Raw genomic sequence first — 13519 nt, forward strand, 5'->3', positions numbered from 1 at the left:
TGCTGGGCCTAGGCCTGGGGATAAAAAATGTGTTATGGTAGCACTAGCTACCGAAAAGCTTCAGTTAAAATTTCTAACTTGGTCATTTTTTTCTAAGGGATTGTGAAGCCCTGGGGTCTCCTCATGCTTCAGCCAACTTCAGGCTGTGTCATTAAGGCAATATATGGTTTACTGATGCTGCTGGTCCTGGGCATAATTTTTTTTATAGTAGCACTAGCTACCCAAAATCTTCCATTTAAATTTAAAACTTCGTCTTTTTTTCTTAGGGATTGTGAAGCCCTGGGGTCTCCTCATGCTTCAGCCAACTCCAGGCTGTGCCATTCAGACACTATATGGTTTCCTCCTACTGATGCCACCTCCAGGCTCTGTTATTGTGCTGCCATGTGACATGTGACTCCATGTTAGATTAGGTGCTTTGTACCCACACACTGGGGCCCGGGACACTAAAACTTGGGAGTTAAAAGTTACATTTCAAAACCCTCAATTTCAATTTGAAAATCTTAGATTTCTATTTAAAATTCTTATATTTCAATGGTCTCCTCATGCTTCAGCCAACTCCAGGCTGTGCCATTCAGGCAATATATGGTTTACTGATGCTACTGGGACTGGGTCTGGGAATAAAAATGTTGTTATGGTAGCACTAGCTACCCCAAATCTTCGGTTTAAATTTCAGAATTCATCTTGTAATCTTAGGGATTGTGAAGGCCTAGTGTATCCTCATGCTGCTGCCAACTCCTGGATGTGCCATTCAGACACTATATGGTCTCCTCATGCTTCAGCCAACTCCAGCCTGTGCCATTCAGGCAATATATGGTTTACTGATGCTGCTGGGACTGAGTCTGTGAATAAAAATGTTGTTATGGTAGCACTAGCTACCCAACATCTTTGGTTTAAATTTAAGAGTTAATTTTATAATCATAGGGATTGTGAAGGCCTAGTGTCTACTCATGCTGCTGCCAACTCCTGGCTGTGCCATTCAGACACTATCTGGTATCCTCCTGCTGCCAACACCTCCACACTGTGTCATTCAGCCACTATACGGTCTCCTCATGCTGCCAACACCTCCACACTGTGTCATTCAGCCACTACATAGTCTCCTCATGCTGCCAACACCTCCACGCTGTGTCATTCAGCCACTATATTGTCTCCTCATGCTGCGAACACCTCCACACTCCACACAGCCACTATATGGTCTCCTCATGCTTCAGCCTCATCCAAGCTGTGTCATCCAGCCACTAAATGGTCTCCTCAGGCTACCGTCACCTCCACGCTGTGCCATTCAGCCACTATATGGTCTCCTCATGCTGCCAACACCTCCACGCTGTGTCATTCAGCCACTACATGGTCTCCTCATGCTGCCGCCACCTCCATGCTGTGTCATTCAGCCACTATATGGTCTCCTAATGCTGCCAACACCTCCACGCTGTCTCAATCAGCCACTATATGGTCTTCTCATACTGATGCCACCTCCAGGCTCTGTCATTGTGACGCTCTGCGGCAGTGATTCTAAAGTGATGTCGGTAATCTGCATGTTATTCTGAATAACAGCATCATTTCACTACCCCAGCACACTCCATATGCATGTTGGAACACAGAAAAGTGTTCTACACTCCCATTGAGGCTCTCTGTAGGCCAGAAATAGCCGTTTTTAATATAGATTCGGCGAGAATAAATTTGGATCGAAACAAAATTTTTTGAAAAATTCGGCAAATTGGCCGAATGGAATTTTTCAAAAGTTTGCTCATCTCTAGTTATAACCGTTATAATTATCACTGTATCAATATTACGGTTTATCATTATTACTGTTATTGAGTGTTATTTTATTGTAGTGATTAGTCGCAGGCAGCTGGTCACGTTGTAGCCTCGACCAAAAGTGTAAGCCTGTTAAGCCTGAGTATGTGGGAGGGGCGTGAGAGTACATAACGCCCCCCCCCTGCATACAGGTCAGGGCGTGTACGGCGTATAGTGACATCCGCCCAACCCTCCCTTATTTCTATCATTCTCCATCTGGGAAGGCACTCTATAGGCTTGCCCACGGTCGCGGTTTTGGGCACACTTCTGACCGCTGTAAGTATGTTATCCTTATTCCTGTTATTGTTATTTTCAATGGTAGTGGTATTATTATTGGTGTCATTTGTAGTGTTATTATAATGAATATTATTATATCATCATTACTGGTATCATTATTACTGTTATTACGCATATCGTTATTACGGTATTGTTATTACAGTCATTCTTATTACTGCCATCATTATTATGGTTATCGTTATTACTGGCATCATTACTGTGGTTATCATTATAACCGTTATCATTATCACTGTATCGTTATTACGGTTTATCGTTATTAGCGTTATTGAGCGTTATTTTATTGTAGTGATTAGTCGCAGGCAGCTGGTCACGTTATAGCCTCAACCACAAAGAAGAGAATACCTATGAGCAGAGAAAGTAATCATACGTCTCAAGAAACTTCAGGATGTTTCCTTGCTCTGGCGAGACAAGCCATGTGCTGCATTTTAATTTATTGGATCTACTACATTTTCAACCTGTCCTTGCATATTTTTTATTTGAATCAGTAAAGAAAGGGAATGGTTCCTAAGCAAACTCTGCATTGTCTGGCTGTTTCTTTGTAGCACATCCTGCCCTAGCTTGCATTACTTTCCCCCTTTCTTTCCACAGGTCAGTCCAATAGGGACAGGGATTACCCCTCATGTCTGTGATCTGTGACAAGGCTGTAGAACTATACTGCCTAGCCTGCTCACAAGTATTCTATTTTACTGTCAAGTGGTGAAGGTTGTCCAACTGGGTTCCTGCTCCATGACTGCAGCATATGATTGAACTAATGTGGTCCTATGGTGAGATTGTACTGTATATTATTGATATCATTACATTATACATGTGCAAATTGTTTTGTAGTGAATTGATTCCGAAATTAGGATCCATTCAAAGCTAGAAACAAAATGTTTTCATATATTCCTACAAATCCGATAATCCAAATACACAATATGAACAAAATGACGGAAATCCCAATGATACAGAAGACTAAAATTATGAAAACGAAAACTGTATAATTATCAATACATTCCAATATTTTTATTAAATTTCTGTTGAGCATACTAAAAGTGCATTAGGATCTTATTGATTGGTATTTCAGATGTGCAGCGTTATTGTCATGTGTATCTTTTTTGCCCAATCAGCTTCCGCTGAGTCAGACTGCAGACAGGGCAGGGCTTAAGTCCTGCAGGAATGCATGGGAACTGAGTTCCTGCACTTTTTGCACAGAAAGAACACTGTTACCATTAGTAGGAGTCCTTGAGTGGAAATCTTGGGTGAGTTCCCATACTTTTTTTCCCAGGACTTGACCTACTGAGAGAGGGAGGGTCTTGTTAATGTATTAGGAGGAGTCGGAACAGATCTTGTGACTGAGAGAGAGACTTTGGGGGAAATTTATCAAAACCTATGCAGGGGGAAAAGTTAAGTAGTTGCCCATAGCAACCAATCAGATTTTTTTTTTAATTAAAGAAGCAATCTGATTGGTTGCTATAAGAATTGTAACTTTAAAGAAAGAACACATTTATCAATGCCATATCAGACTGAAAAGATAATTTCACTCCAGAATAATGAATAGCTAATAATGATTAATTAAACTAAACAAACAGAACAAATTCTTTCGTTGTGCACTTCTACTTTACACTTTATTATACTTTCTACTATTAAACTGTCCACAAAAACGTGAACCTCACTGATCATTTTAGTACAATCCCAGTTGTAGCATACCTACACAGGTATACACAACAAGTTACCAGTGTCATATGCCAGATATGACTGGCACAGGAGCCTTATGCCTTTTATGCTTTCAGTGGTATTAAAATGAAAACATTTACTCTGAGCGAATTTTTGAAAAATTTGATTCGGCCTATTCGCCGAATTTTCTGAAAAAATTTGATTCGGTCCGAATTTATTTCCGGAGAATCGCTATTAAAACCAGCTATTTCTTGGCTACAGAGAGCCTAAATAGGGATGTAGAACACTTTGCCTTGTCATAGCACTCATAGGGAGTGTGATGTGTGATGTGTTAGTGAAATAATACTGTTATTCAATAATTCAGTATGAAATGCAGATTACAGGCGTCGCTATTAGAGTCACTGCCGCAGAGCGCCATAATGACAGAGCCTGGAGGTGGCATCAGTATGTCGAGACCATATGGCAGCAGAATGACACAGTCTGGAGGTGGCGGCAGCATGAGGCGACCATATAGTGGCTGAATGACACAGCCTGGAGATGGTGGAAGCATGAGAAAACCATATAGTGGCTGAATGACACAGCCTCAATGTGGTGGCAGCATGAGGCGACCATATTGTGGCTGAATGACTCAGCCTGGAGGTGGTGGCAGCATGAGGAGACCATATGGTGGCTGAATGACCCAGCCTGGAGGTAGCAACAGCCTGAAAAGACCATAGGGCCTCACAACTGAAAAGATTAAAGATATTTTTTAACCCCTTAAGGACCCAGGGTTTTTCATTTTTGCATTTTTTGTTTTTTCCTCCTTACCTTTAAAAAATCATAACTCTTTCAATTTTGCACCTAAAAATCCATTTGATGGCTTATTTTTTGTGCCACCAATTCTACTTTGTAATGACAGTCATTTTACCCAAAATATAAGGCAAAACGGAAAAAAAAGTCATTGTGAGACATAATTGAAAAAAAAAACGCCATTTTGTAACTTTTGGGGGCTTCCGTTTCTACACAGTAATTTTTTTTTGGTAAAAATGATACCTTCTCTTTATTCTGTAGGTCCATAAGATTAGAATGATACCCTACTTTGGTAGGTATGATTTTGTCGTACTTCTGGAAAAAACTCATAACTACATGCAGTAAAACTTATACGTTTAAAATTGTACTATTCTGACCCCTATAACTTTTTTATTTTTCCACGTATGGGGTGGTTTGGGGGCTAATTTTTTGCGCCATGATCTGAAGTTTTAGCGGTACCATATTTGTATTGATCGGACTTTTTGATCGCTTTTTATTCATTTTTTCATGATATAAAAAGTGACCGAAAATACACTATTTTGGACTTTGGAATTTTTTTGCGAGTACTCCATTGACCATGTGATTTAAATAACAATATATTTTTATAATTCGGACATTTCTGCACGCGGCGCTACCACATATGTTTATTTTTTATTTTTTCAATAGTAAAGTTTTATTAAAGGTGTTTTCCAGTAAAAGGTACAACAGGAAACATACACGCAATCAAGATGTACAATAACAAGTGGGAGGGACCTTTCCCTCTTCAAAAACAGTCTCAGAAACCAGTATCTATTTTGGACTTAAACCTGAAGACCGCAGGGAGAGACATGGAGCATATGCAATAAGACATAAGCGGACTATCTAAATAGGCTATTACACAGTTGAGGGTCGTGATGACAGGACAGAATGTAATATCTCAGTTGTAAGAAAGTCTAAGGCTGGCAGTTTCAAACACAAGTATACATATCGGATGAAGCAATAGTAATAGCAACAACATAACTCCAGACACCATGCAAAAAAGTACGTTTGGCATAAGGGAGAGAGAGGCATCTTTAGCAAGGGAGAAAAAAGAAAACAAGAAAAAAGAAGGAAAGGAGAGAAGAGAAAGTGAGGAGAGAAGGGAAAGAAAACCAGAATGACTCCTCAGGGGGTCGAAAACAATGGACTAAAGTCAGGCAGGGGGAAAAGGTCTTACCTCGTGGAACACCCACAATCACAAAATCCTTCCAGCAGTGCATCGGATCACAACTAGGTAGGTCACCTCCGGCAGAGGATAAACGTCGGTCAAGGAGGATCTAAATGGGCAGTGTCAAAGTCCGGTGAGGACATAAAAGCCTACCAAGGGGCCCAAATGCTGTGGTGTTTGTCCAACTGTTTCTGAGAGTCAGAAAGCAGTTCCTCCATGCAACATATATGAGAGGCTTCTGCCAACCACTCAGAAAAAGATGGAAGCATCTTGGATTTCCAGTGTCGTGGGATTACTGCCCTGGCCGCTATTAGCAGATAGTGTGCAAGTTTTGGGTTAGACCCAGGGACAGGCTGCGGGAGAATGGATAATAATATCTCCGGGGGTTCCCTAGGCAAAGAGAGAGAAGTGATGGTGCGTATTTTCTCCAACACATTGGACCAAAAGAGGTCCAAAGCAGGACAATGGAGCCATGTGTGAATCATATCCCCTCCCGGGCGATCACATCTCCAGCAATTGTCAGGGAGGCCCGGGTACATGGGTGTCAACAAAGACGGCACTCTGTACCACCTAGACATTACTTTGTAGTTGGTCTCCTGCGCTTTGCTGGAGATCGATGCCCTATGGCAAAGAGTCAGGGCGCGTGACCATTCACTGTCAGAGAAGGGAAGACCCAGGTCTCTTTCCCACAAAGATCTATAGGGGAGCGGCGAGTCCTTGGATTCATCTAATAGCAGGGAGTAAAGTGCGCTCACCATATGTGGGACAGGGCCCAAGGCACTACAAATAGCTTCAAACCTAGTAAGGTCACAATGAAGAGAGAGGTGGTCCTTTTGTGTGTCATAGAAGTTGGACAATTGGGCATATTGGAACTGTTGTGTGAATGTATGCGAAGCTACTCCCACTATGTCAGAGAACGGCCTCAATCCGGATTGTGTCAGTAGTGAGGTAAACATAGGGCCCTCCTTCCTGTCTAGAGTCAAGAAAGCGGGGGCTGAAAGGGCAGGGAAGAAATCAGGATTGTTAAATACCGGAGTGAACGGACCGCAAGGAGAGTACAGGGACAAGTTAGACATATAGGTATTGTGTGCTCTTAGAATAGAGTCCATTATTGGGGGGAAATCAAACTACATATGTTTATTTTTATTTACAGGTTTTTTTTATGGGAAAAGGGGGCTATAACACTGCACACACTGATCTTTTACATTGATCAATGGTTTTTCATAGGAAACCATTGATCAATGATTCTGCCGCTTGACTGCTCATGCCTGGATCTCTGGCACTAAGCAGTCAATTGGCGATCGGACACCAGTAGGCAAGGAAAGGGACCCTCCTGCTGTCTTACAGCTGTTCCGGATGCTGCGATTTCGCCACGGACATCCCGAACAGCCCCCTGAGCTATCTGGCAAAGATTGACACAGCCTTGAGGTGATGGCAGCATGAGGAGACCATATAGTGGCAGATTGACACAGCCTGGAAGTGTCGGCAGCATGAGGAGACAATATAGTGGCTGAATGACACAGCCTGGAGGTGGCGGCAGCATGAGGAGACCATAGAGTGGCTGAATGACACAGCCTGAAGGTGGTGGCAGCATGAGGAGACCATATAGTGGCTGAATGACATAGCCTGGAGGTGGCGGAAGCATGAGGAGAACATATGGTGGCTGAATGAGACAGCCTGGAGCTGGCATCAGCATGAGGAGAACATATGGTGGAAGAATGAGACAGCCTGGAGCTGGCATCAGCATGAGGAGAACATATGGTGGCAGAATGAGACAGCCTGGAGCTGGCATCAGCATGAAGAGAACATATGGTGGCAGAATGAGACAGCCTGGAGCTGGCATCAGCATGAGGAGAACATATGGTGGCAGAATGAGACAGCCTGGAGCTGGCATCAGCATGAAGAGAACATATGGTGGCAGAATGAGACATCCTGGAGCTGGCATCAGCATGAGGAGAACATATGCTGGCAGAATGAGACAGCCTGGAGCTGGCATCAGCATGAGGAGAACATATGGTGGCATTTGTGGGTCCTTTGTCTCGTCTTCCTCATCCCCCTCTAACTCTTCTGGCTTCTCCAGCTCCTCATCTCCTTTCAGATGACTAGGAAAACCACACATTTTGCAAAATCTAAACTGTGCTCCACTGTCCCCCTCCTCTTTCAGTTCAGCCCCCACAGGGCTCATGTGGCCGTGAGATGTAGGCGCCATGCCTCAAGTGCCCTGACCTGATATTGTTTCCAACACGTGTTGTAGGAAATGAAGCAGTGGAATGACGTCATTCATCCATAATCCTGGTGACTGACTAATAATGTGACTTCCTCAAAGGGCCTGAGCAAACGGCAGGTGTCACGTATGAGCTGACACTGGTTGACATTGAAGTTACACAGGGGAGTCCCCCTATTCGCTTGGATCATGAAGAAATCGGTGATGGCTTTTCTTCGTTTGTATAATCGGTCCAACATATGGGGGTGGAATTCCAACATGTGGAAACATCGCAAATGAGACTATGTTGGGGGATACCGTTCTGACGCTGCAGCTCTAGGAGGGTGTGCTTTGCGGTGTGCAAGTAGCTGAAGTACATGCAAAGTTTCCTTCCCATTGTTAGGCAGATGGGAGGAACACTTCAGGAACCGCTGGACAACCAGATTGAACACGTGTGCCATGCAGGGTACATGGCTCAGGCTTCCTTGTCGCAGCGCAGAATAGATGTTCTCCCCGTTGTCGGTCACCATGGTTCCCATTTCCAGTTTTTGTGGAGTAAGCCATGATTTGATTTCTTTAGGAATTTTAGCAGTTCCTCCCCTAAGCAAACCATGTGAAAAGATGCGTGACACCGCCATGCCCTGCACACATGGTATGCTGGAGGGGCACTGTGACTTGTCCGTGTAGTGGATGCTAAGGATACGGTGGAGGATGAGGAGGTGGAGTTGCACACTGTCACAGGACCAATGACCTGAGAACATGGAGGTGGAAGCAGTGTGACCTGTCCAAGTTACTCTTGTGGCTGTGCAGGAACATTTACCCAGTGGGCCGTAAAGGATATGTATTGTCCTTAACCGTAGTTACAGCTCCACACGTCGGCGCTGCTGTGCACTTTGGTACCCGCCAACAGGTTTAAGGACTGGTCCACCTTCTGTTCCACAAAATTGTGCTGAGCTGGTACTGCCTTTTTCGTAAAGAAATGATGGTTTGGGACTCCCCACCTCAGCTCGGCACAAGCCATCAGTTCTCTGAAAGGTGCAGTGTCCACTACTTGAAAAGGGAGGGACTGCAGCACCAGCAACTTGGACAGGAGCACATTCAGCTTCTGTGCCGTTGGATGAGTGGGCACATACTGTTGTCTCTTGGACATGGCTTCGCTGATGGATTGCTGGCAGAATGACTGACTCGAAGTAGGAGTAGCAGGAGCATCTGGAGCGACAGCAGATGGGTATGATTGACAGCTCTCTTCAGCTGAGGTGGTGGAGCCTTGGCTGGCTGAAACACAGAGCGGTGTGCCACTGGGTGATGCAGCAGGCTGGACCACCACATCGGAGCTATGGTACCCCCAGGCCGCTTTATGATTATGCTGCATATGTTGACGCAGGGCCGTGGTGCCAACATTGGGACCCTGGCCACACTTCACCTTCTGCAGACACATCTTGCATGTGACCAGGTTAACATCCTCTGGATGCTTGATGAAAAACTGCCACACCGCCGAGAAGCTGTTTTTTCCACCAACAGTCCGCACTGATTGACTGCTACTGCCGCCAACTCCAGGGACCCCTGTTCCACTACCTCCCAGGAAGGTAGGCTTTCGCAAAATAGATGGTCTACCCCAGGCACCTTTGACTCCAGGCTTTCCACTTCTGCCACCATGCTGACTGCCAACCATGCTACCACCTTGCTGGCTCAGCTGCTGCCTCACGGACAACCTGCAACCCTCTTCTCCTGATGATGATGAAGCCCCTCCTGCACCCGGCTCCCAAGTGCGATCGGCTTCATTATCATCAAGTTGTGTTTGCACATCACTGATGTCCTCCCCAGGTTCCTCAACAGTGTCTGCTTCAGGACACTGAATGCTTGCAACACCACCTCCCACGCCACTCTCCTCATCACTACTTGCCCGCCTAGCAGTGGAAGCGGCAGATGTCTCCTCCACTTCTTGGCTGAGCAGTATCTGTTTATTGTCCTCTAGTAGATTGTCCTCACTAAATAGTGGAGGTGAACCTACAGCATGCAATACTTCTGTGGGGGAGGGAGCAGAATAGGACAGTGGCAATGGGAGGACAGGGACTGTTCACGGGCCATACCAACTGAGGGTTGTGTCTGAGGAGCCCACCGATTGTTGACTGGGGGTGTCGGATGTCACTTGTGATGAAGTGGATAACCGAGTTAACTAATCAATGACGGCAGATGGGTTGATGGTCGAGACACGATTGCTGGCTGATACCAGGAGCTCAGGCCTGCTGTGACTCCTGCTGCCAATTGCCCCTAGTCTGCTAAAACCTCAGCCTCCACTACCCTTAAAACTGTATTAGACTACAGAAACAAGTTTGTAGCTTTGGCTGGCCTTTCACAGTAACTAGGCCAAAATTAGTTTTTCAGGAAACAAAAACTTACACCACAAACTAAACAAATTAGTTTAACAGGAAAATATATAAAGGACACCACGTAGGTGTACGTACAGTTTAAACTTATGAGAGGAAGACTATGCGCTCCACTACAATCTGTATAAGGCTATAGAAACAAGTGGGTAGCTTTGGCTGGCTTTTCACAGTAACTAAGCCAAAATTAGTTTTTCAGGAAAAAGAAATCTACACCACGTAGGTGTACGTACAGTTTACAACTATGAGACAATACGCTCAGCTTAAAACTGTAAAAGGCTACAGAAACAAGGGTGTAGCTTTGGCTGGCCTTTCACAGTAACTAGGCCAAAATTAGTTTTTCAGGAAACAAAAACTTACACCACCTGTGTATGCACAGGTTACACTCATGAGAGGACAATAAGCTCCACTACGCAACCTGTATTAGGCACTGTAATCAGGTGACTATGGCTTTTTGTGCTCACCCTAACTGGCCCCTGTTAGCTTTACAGTTGTTGTTCAACCAACTGCAGCAGTACAGAATCGCTGTGTAATAGAGTCCAGTACAGTATTATTAGGCAGTAATAGCAGGTGACAATGGCTTTTACTGCTCTTCCTAACTGGCCCCTATAAGCTTTAGAGTTGCTGTACACCCCACTGCAGCAGTGAAGTCGCTGTGTATTACACCCAAATAGTGTTCTCTCTCTCTCTCTCTCTCTCTCTCTCTCTCTCTCTGCCTTGTTGCCTTCCCAGAGTTCCTTGCACCATGTCCTCACATGTGGATCTACCATTTTAGATGCCCTGGAGCCTGGACCGCACTAAATTGAGTTTAATTAAGCAATTTGTGCAATCAAATCACAACGATATTCGTATATTCGTTGTGAAGCAGAATTTTCCTGAAATTTGTAACAAATTCAGATTCGTCAGATTCGATTCGCTCATCCCTACCAAATACCTTAGATGCCAGTACACCACTGAACCATGTAACAAAGGCAGAGGCAATTCAAGAAACCTCAAATCAATCATCTGACCTGTGAAATGCAATGAGCCAGACACTGCTGGAAGATCCTCCTGCTTATTAGCTGCATCTGCATAGAGCAACTGGAGTACATATCATAAAAACCCAACAATTTGTGTCAGTGCGGATTAATGAACAAGTCTTTTAGCAGTTTTTATTGTCCAGAGATGACTATTTGCAGCACATTTCTGGTGAGCAGGCTCCCTTAATGTGGTCATCATTATGGTCACAATGGGCTGATTTATCATTGAAAAAAAAATTCTGGGCAGTAAAACAAGGGAAAGGATTTAACAAGATGTCATTATTTAAAAAGCCCAAATGCCCTTTTTATTGTAATGTTCTCATAAACTTATTTGCTAAAACACAGACTTATTTAATGTGTCATTCCACAAATGAGCTTTTTACCACTGAGATCCATTGTTAAGGACTTATATTTACAGTATTTCTTAATGAACGACTGGAGGATCTGTTTATATGACTATTTATATGATTCTGGGGAGCATTTTGTATCCAACATGTTTCTCTGTGGGACTCTTCATTTTTTTTTATGAATAACCTAACATGTGGCTTCTTTCTAGTCCAGAATAGATGAATGCATTCTTGTTTATTTTATTGGTCCTTTTATGTTACACATTTTGGTGTTGCTGCTGCCCATGTGTTAGGGAAGTCCATAGATAGATAGATAGATAACAAAGCCCCAACAAGTAGCACATCCGCCCAGATGAAAAAAGAGTAAATGGTGCACGCCGTCATCGGGTTCGTGGTCAGGGAAACCAACATCAATCCATAGAAAGGACCGCAGCACACTTCAGGTTAAAATAAAGTCCAGTATTTTATTTCATCCTTACAACATGAAGTGCGACGTTTCTGAGGTCTCTCACCTCCTTTCTCAAGCTTGAACGTGTGCTGCGGTCCTTTTTATGGATAGATAGATATCTAGCAGGTGGAGCAGCATTCAAATGTTGAGTAGGTGGGTGCAAGCTGTGGTTAGGCTCTTGTCCCAAGCCCCTCTTGATACAGCAAAGGAAATGCAGCAGCATTCCGAGGTAGTAATCAATAGTGGCTTTATTAAATCACCAGAAATGTAACAGCGACGTTTTGACCACCTCATGTGGCCATCATCAAGCTTCAATAAAGCCACTATTGATCACTACCTTGGAGCGCTGCTGCATTTCTGTTTGCCATAGATAGATAGATCCTACATTGAGTAACTGCCTGCACTTCTGTATCTTAGAGTCCCTTTAAGGTGTGCACAAAAGAGGATTTAGCTGGGCTTGTATAAGTCTTGGTGATCATGTGATAATTCTCCTGACTATCTGGAGTCTAAGATGGATGTAATTAAAGTTGTAGCAGCCTCAACAGCTGTAACGGTCCACTATCTGTGGGTGCTCACTCCAGTACTAGAATATCATTACTTAAGGAAAAAAAAAGGTATAGCTATAATTTTATGTAGTTTTTCTTGGTGTATAAGGTGTGCTATTTGGCATCACTACCTATCACTTTAATTCTGGTCAGGTAAGATTATCACCACCTCAATTGCTTGCTAACTTCGAGGCTGTTCCTAGCAATAACAAACTATACTATAACAATTGAGTGTTCATTATTGGTATGCTTGGCCCCTGATATCTTTCCTTGTACAACTGTCAAACATGGGAGGAAGACAGTCCTGGCCAGGCATTGTTGTATGACCTGTTCTAAATAAAACTCACCGCTGAAGGTCCGAGTGCCTCCGTGTCTCTTCTTGTGAATCTGGCTCTATTTTTTTCCGGATGAGCACCGGTAGCACAGCGAGGAAACGGTCCGTGAGTAGTAGTTGTAGTGCGGTCACAGTGCGGCTCCTATTAGTCCTAGTGGCAGTGTCGACATAGGACTGTGTCTTGCTATTTTCTATTGGGTAATTTGTTTCATCCTAGCTCAGTTGCTGGCAACATATTGAGCCCTTTCGTTATAGCAGCTTGGTCATGTGATCACTACACAGAACCCCAATAAATGACATGCTCTTCTGCATTTCCTGCATGTAACATTCAGGTCTTTTGTTAAATATGTTTTTCATGATTCCTCTTAGCAGCCATAGTGTAATTACTCAAACCTTGACACGCCGATATTAGGCTTTCTATAGATTTTTACCAGTTTTACCTATAGATCCCCTGCCTGTCTATTAACTTAAAATGATCATGTTTCCTATTAAAATACTTGTCTTGACTTAATGGTATAAATAA

This window comes from Hyla sarda, chromosome 5 (assembly GCF_029499605.1).
Source record: "Hyla sarda isolate aHylSar1 chromosome 5, aHylSar1.hap1, whole genome shotgun sequence".
NCBI classification, from domain to species: domain Eukaryota; kingdom Metazoa; phylum Chordata; class Amphibia; order Anura; family Hylidae; genus Hyla; species Hyla sarda.